This window comes from Lupinus angustifolius, chromosome LG04, assembly GCF_001865875.1.
Source record: "Lupinus angustifolius cultivar Tanjil chromosome LG04, LupAngTanjil_v1.0, whole genome shotgun sequence".
Classification (NCBI taxonomy): Eukaryota; Viridiplantae; Streptophyta; class Magnoliopsida; order Fabales; family Fabaceae; genus Lupinus; species Lupinus angustifolius.
The window spans coordinates 614,930-622,674 of NC_032012.1; the positions used below are offsets into that span (position 1 = coordinate 614,930).

Consider the following 7,745-nt stretch of genomic DNA (forward strand, 5'->3'; position numbering starts at 1 on the left):
ATAGAGTATGCAAAGCTGGGAAGTGAAAAATAGCCCAGAATAGTAACTTTGTTTATTTAACTTTAAAAATTATATAATAATTAGTCTTATAAAATAAAGGGATAAAAATGGTTAATTTTAAGTTTTAATAAGGAACATGTTCACAGGAATAAAATGACTATTAAATCTATTTATCTTCGTCCTAACACACAGCTAACAACATAAATACTGAAAATTGGAACATTGTAGCCAATTAAAGTTGGGAAAGCATCGCTCTCCTAGCATGAACATACACAAATGCACTGCCAAAATATACTGTGTCATGTATTTCTTAGCTTTTTTTTCCACAAGCCAATAGAAACGAGAACAAACAATTATTGAAGATGATTTATATATAATTGCAGACTAGGTAAAATGAAACAATCAAAGTGAAAATCTGTTACATAAAATGTGAATACTGAATATTAAATTTGTTGGTTATAAACAACAAATACTCTGTACATTTATCACACATAGTTTTGGTTTCTCCTACTGATACCAATCCTACTCTATATTCTTCTTCATGTTCATCTTCTAATATATTTCTTACCCTCTGTGTCATCTTTGATGATACTCCAAAGTTTATAAGGAAACTCAAATTGGCCACAAAACTACATCATGTTTCCAAAGAACCATTTTTAAAAGATGATCTGTTGCTCTATTAGTTTCACGCCATGAGTGAGTAACATGATATTTATCAAACTTCAGCAAGAGTTTTCAGATATGTTCCAAATACACATGAGCTTTCTAACAAGAGGGTACTAATGAGAAATTCAACACAATAGCAATAAAAACTCTAACAGAGTATATGCAGCGGATAATAATTTTACCAACTTGCTAGAATCTATGAGGAGAAATATCAAATAATGCAGTAACACACAAGGGACACCAGAATTTTAACGTGGAAAACCTTTCCAATGTGAGAAGAAAAAACCACGGGCACAACAATTAAGCTCCACTATAATCAAAATAGGAATACAAGGGTATCTCCAAAATACAGCACAAAACGTGCTCAACAATACGACTTACAACAGAGCAACAAGCTTGAAAATGAGAACAAGAAAAAACAGAAAAAACCAGAAAAACAGCTGCTATAACAGCTCGTTTTCTACCACCTCAGACATCTTCTCACTGATCCAACCATTCAGAATGAAGTACTATAAGTTGTAAACTTGCTGCCCAAATTTCAGCCCGATCCAACAGTGAACGAAGATGTAATCGTGAATTTCCCACAGTTGCTCGGAGTTCCTGCGGGTTGAGTTTTCTTATCTTCTCTCACACTTTTCAATTGCCTCTTTTTTCATAAATTCCCTTCACACCCTTGCCACATCTAACCCCTATCTATTAGATTAAGTGAGATAAGTGAGCTTTGCCCAACTAGGTATTTCTCCATATAGGAAGGGAGCTCAAACCCAACATATCTCCCCCTCACAACTATGTGGAGAGAATCGCCAAACCGACGATCTCACAACAAGTTTCAAACTTCCACCTTGAATAGGCCTTAGTCATCATATCATCACCATTATCATCTGTATGAACCTGATCCAATTCCAACAACCTAGCATCTGAAACATCACGTATCGAATGATACCTCACATCAATGTATTTGGACCTAGAATGAAAAGTTAAATTATTCCTAAGATGAATGACACTTTGACTATCACAAAATAACAAGTATTTGTGTTGGACAAAACCAAGCTCCTGCAAGAATTTCTTCACCCAAAGCAACTCTTTGCATGCTTATGTAATGACAATAAACTCTGCCTCAGTGGTGAACAATGCAACACACTTTTACAACCTAGATTGACATGCCACAAGTCCTCATGCAAATTTAATCAAGTAGTCTGAAGTGGACTTTCTGGAATTAATGTCTACAACCATATCAGAATCAGTATAGCCCACAAAGGTAGGTTTATCACCTCCAAAACAAAGCCTCAAACTAACAATACCACAGAGATAACTCAAAATCCATTTCACAGCATTCCAATGCTCTCTACCTAGATTTGACAGAAATCTACTAACTGTACCAACAACATGTGGAATATCTGGTCTTATACACACCATTGCGTACATCAAACTACCTACAGAAGATGCGTAAGGAACCCATTGCATATATGATTTTTCAGCATCATTTAAAGGATATTGTTTAACACTCAACTTAAAATGAGTAGCAAGAGGAGTGCTTACCGCCTTAGCATTTTCCATCTGGAACTTCTGTAACACTCTCTTAATATAGTATTCCTGTGACAACCAAAAAAAAATTCTTGCCTATCTCGCATGATTCTTATATCAAGAATCTGCTTAGCAGCTCCCATGTCTTTCATGGCAAATGACTTGCCTAATAGTTTCTATAACCTGTTAATCATGGAAATATTTTCCCCAACAATAAGCATGTCATCAATATACAATAATAGGATGATGAAATCACCATCAGTAAACTTTCTAATGAAGACACAATGATTAAAAATAGTTTTCTTGTAGCCTTGCTCATACATAACAGACTCAAACTTCTTGTAGCATTATCGTGGAGCCTGCTTCAAACCATATAGACTTTTTCTCAGCCTACACATAGTCTTCTTTCCTTTCAACAAGAAAATCGTCAGGTTGTTTCATATAAATCTCTTCCTTCAAATCACCATAAAGGAAATCAGTTTTTACATCTATTTGCTCTACCTCCAAATCAAGAGTAGTAGTCAAACTCAATACAATTCTAATGGATGACATCTTTACCACGGGAGAAAAAACCTCACTGAAATCATCACCCTTTCTCTGTCTGAAACCTTTAACCACCAATCTGGCTTTATACTTTGGAGATATTGAATTACTTTCTTGCTTCACCTTGTAAATCGACCTGTTTTCCAAAACTTTTGTTCCTTTTTTGAAAATTTGACCAAATAAAAAATGTGATTATCATGCAATGACTTCATTTCCTCTTGCATTGCATCCAACCACTTCTTCTTTTCTTCATATTCTCCATGGCCTCATGATAATATTCAGGTTCTCCTCCGTCTGTCACAACAATATAGTCATCAGAAGGATACCTGGTAGATAGTTTCCTTTGCCTATGATACATCCGAAGTTGAACTTGAGGTGGTTCAAGAGCATCATCAAGATTCTCATCTTGTGACATCTCATGTTCATCTTCACCAATATTAATGGGAAAATATAACTCATCTCCAAGCTTTTGGTCACCAACATAATCATGTTGTTCACCATTTTGAATGTTATTCTCAATTGTATCAAAATGGATCACTATCAGGCAATCTACTATCTTCCTCGGGTGTAGTTTTCTTCATCTTATCAATGTCTTCAATGGTTTGATCTTCCATAAAATTCACATCACGTCTTCTAACAACCTTTTTCTCAACGGGATCATACAACCTGTAGCCAAATTCATCTTCACCATAACCGATAAAGATGGATTGCCTTGTCTTCACATCCAACTTGGACCTTTCATCCTTTGGAACATGCACAAATGTCTTGCAACCGAAGACTCGCAAATGATCGTACCTGACATTCTTGCCAAACCAAATCTTGTATGGCACCTCGGCATTTTAGAGCAATTGCATGACAAAAATTAATAACATGCACTACCGTGTACAAAGCCTCACCCCAGAAATGTTTAGGTAATTTTTCTTTAGAAAGCATGCACCTAACTCTTTCAACCAAAATTCTGTTCATCCTCTCCGCAAAGCCATTAAGCTAAGAAGTCTTGGGAGGAATCTTTCCATGTATAATACCTTATTGCTTGAAGTAAATATCAAATGGTCCATAATACTCACCATCATTGTCAGTACGAATGCATTTCAGCTTCTTGCCAGAATGTCTCTTGTTGAAAGTTATTTTTACCACTCTACTTTCAAATCCTTTAGGATTCAATTGCAGTATAGTAAAAGGGTTTTATATCGTATCCACAGGGAATTGGTTAAATCAATGCCTTTCTTTAGTAAATTTTCTTAAACAATGAGTTCAGATGGTTTGATGATTGATTTTTGTAACAACTTCAATTGTAAAAATATGCAATATTAAAAAGGATTTATAACAATATGAGAAAACTGTTGGGATTGGGTTTCACTCAATAACTCATCAATATCCTAATGATTCAACATACAAACTTTGGCTTATGCTTAATTTCATCACATCAATTCTTATCTATCTCATTAATCTCTTACATGAGTAGATCAACGATTCCCTAATCTAATTATCAATCTCTTGCATAATTAAAAAGGATAATCGTAATGAGTCCAGATGTAAAATGACAAACAAACTTAATTCTATCTCTAGCAATCACGCTTGTTAGATGAGATAATCTAAATCCGATTATAATATGTAGTTCTCACTCACATATCAAATCTAAATTCATGCCTTAGGTGATCAATCCAAAACATTTATGAAGAACAAGATTAAATCATTGAAATTATCGCATAGAACAGATATTTGTATATAGAAATCAAAATAGATACATCAAAGTTTAGGAGTTACATCCAATCCCAACACAAGGAAATTAGCAATCCATAGCCATGGATGCTTTCAAGCTCAAAGTGAAGATTTAAGAAGAAAGGATAGCTCCAAGATGATGCAGGAACAAATCCACCCCTCCAGTTGATCTTCAATCCAAGCTCTATGTGTTTCCAAAGGTGTTTTTCTAAGTTCCTTAAGTTCTGAGTTTGAGGAAAAATTCTTCTCTCTCAAAAAAACTCTGTACATCTGAACCAGAAAATGGCTTTTATAAAGAGAAGCACGCACAGGGCGCCCAGCCCCTTTTCTGGCCGCCCAGCTTGATTTGGACAGAAGCAAAAACGCCCAGCCCTCCTAGAATCAGGCTTGGCGGTTTTGAACGTTCTCCTAATCATTCTGCAAACCTTTTTCTTGTGGGATCTTCAACCTTAAAAGCTCAAAGTGAGATTGGAAACATGCATTAAACATATTCTAATTGTAAATTAGAATTTCTATAAGTTTTAATCAAAAAGTGTATTTTGCATGATATTTTCCATAAGTCAAAACGATAAGTGCTCTAAAATAAACTAGAAAGTACGGTAAAAATGGCACTTATCATCTCTCAACCAAAACATGGAATTGTTTGAACTTTTCAAGCACTTGGTCATTTGTCTTCAAAGCATAGACCCAAAGCTTCCTTGAACAATCATCAATAAAAGTAAAAAAGTAAAGTGCACCACAAAATGACTTTACGTTCAATGGACCACAAACATCTGATTGCACCAATTCAAGCAACTCCGACTTCCTTGAAGGAGGATACTTCTTAAAGGATACTCTAGTCTGCTTACTATCCATGCAATGAGAACATTTCTCCAACCCTGCACTTTTCAATACTAGAAGTACATCCTTTTTGACTAAACAATTCAACCCTTTTTCACTGATATGACTAAGTCTGCGGTGCCACAAAGAAGCCTTCATATCCATGGCATTCACACTTTATTTAGCAACCAAAGCTTTTGTCTAATACAGTTTAGAAATTTTATCCCCTCTGGCCACAACCAAGTTACCTCTGGTGAGTTTCCATTTTCTAGAACCAAAGTGATTATCATAACCACCATCATCAAGCATCTGCACAAAGATCAAATTGAAAGGAACATCTGGAGCATGTTTAACTCTTCTCAGCAACAACTGCACTTCCATGTTGGTATGGTAACTAGAAGTGTAAGATGCGAAGAACTCATTCCTTGGTGTAACAGGCAATGTAGCACCACTACCAATTATCCATATACTCTCATCAGATACAAGGTTAACTGAATCACTATCACGAAGAATAACAAGATCTTCATAAGTGGTAGTAGTAACACAATCAACATCACTATAATTCTTCTCGTTCTGCTTGCCCTTCTTATCTTTGTTCTCCCTTTTCCATTGAAAAACAATTCTTCTGTATGTGACCTACTTTGTGACAATAGTGACACTCCACATTCTTGTATCTAGACTTGGACTTACTTCTTCCCATTTCTCTATCACCCTTCGGTTCCTTTCTATGACTTTTCCTCCCTTTTTCAGTGACAAACACCTCAGAATGAGATGAAGTACTATTGTACAACATTCAGCAAACATGGTAAATTTTGGCTAATGTCATTTGTTTTGCAGTCCACGCCTTTGTATACATGACTGTATAACCAAAATGACTGACAACCTCCTTCACTAATGTCATAACTAGTATACTCGGATCTGTAGATACCAATTTAACAACAAGGTCTGAAATGAATGACGAATTTAATTGGTTGTGATATTGGGAAAGTAACATAGATACACAATTGTGTGTTCCACTAATTTTCTTAATCTCCCAAATGTCACACTTAATGTTATGAGACGCGCGAATTCGCCACTCACATCTGGCACCAAAATGTTTACATTTGCCAACATATCTATTTGGTCTAGACTCTACAACAACATAGTCAAAGAAATTTTTAATATGAAATTCTCTAATACATTTATTATGGCTTCTTTAGATTCAAATTGCATCCAAATAAACAAATCATTATCATTGATATTCATTAAACCAGTTGTATATCCAAAACTACGATCAACTTCATAATTTGTGTTATGAAAAAATTATTGTGGAGTAGTATATGTCATACTACAAGATGAATCAACATCAAAGTTGACCTCATCTTCATCAGTATATATTTTAATGTCCTATTCATCACTATATATTTTGATGTCATATTCATCACTAAAATCTCTAACAATATTCTTTACAACAGTCATCTACATTTAACAATTAATAACATTAAAACAATAATTTCTAACAATTAAATATACTAAAGTTAGAAGATTGGAATAAAATGTAGTAATTGAATGTATATATTAACCTCTAATCAAGTAAGAATGTGCATGAAGTAAATATTTGACTTCAAAGTAAAGGAAATGAGGGTTGTGTCTGTTGAGAAGAGTAGAGAAAAATTTCATGCAAAAGAAATTAGGGTTGTGCATCTATATATATATATTGTTAGGGTTTGCGGGAAAAAAAAAACTCTCCCACATTGTTGATTTAGGGGAGTTTAAAAAAAATAAAACTCCTCTATTGCTGATTTAGGGATGAATATAAAACTCCCTCCCCATTGCCGATTTAGGGTGAGAAAATAAAAAATAAAAAACTCCCTTCCCATTGCCAATTTAAGGGAGAGAAATGAAAAAAAAAATAACACTCTCATCCCATTTCCAATTTAGGTGGGAGAAATGAAAAAAAAAATGAATCAGCTACTTTATTGTCGAGTATCCTAAAACTACATTAGTTTTGTAAATATTCAAAAAGGTGCATCAAAACTGTAATTTTTCAATCAAGGTGCACCATTCAAGTGAATTTGCGGTATTTTAAATTATGGTCGGAATTGCGATCACACATATTGTTACTATGATTGTCATTATAATCATTGTGATGCGGATTGCACTGTGAATTATTTTATAATTAAAAAATTAAATTTTGTGTGGTTGATTTCTGGTACAATGCAACTGTATGATTAAAATTCGCTATCACACTGAATTGTTGTTATGACTACTATATTGCAGCCACATCAGATGATGTTGTCTCGAAGTTGAACCATTGCTTGGTTGTTATTCACTACCAACTTTGTGATTTTCCATACTCCTTCCCTTTTTACAATAAATCTCACCATAACTTGTTAGATATTTTTGTAACGGCAAGTGTACCGTATTACACAAGTAATAAAGTCCGGTAAGGTACCAGATTATCGTCCTCAGGGAGCGGAGTAGATTTATAC

General features: G+C 34.6%; 1 long non-coding RNA gene across 1 annotated transcript; it reads left to right on the top strand.

Moving 5' to 3' along the window:
- Positions 260 to 753, top strand: LOC109344778. The gene is made up of 2 exons (XR_002107335.1): positions 260 to 303; positions 600 to 753. It is a non-coding gene; the product is annotated as an uncharacterized LOC109344778 (long non-coding RNA).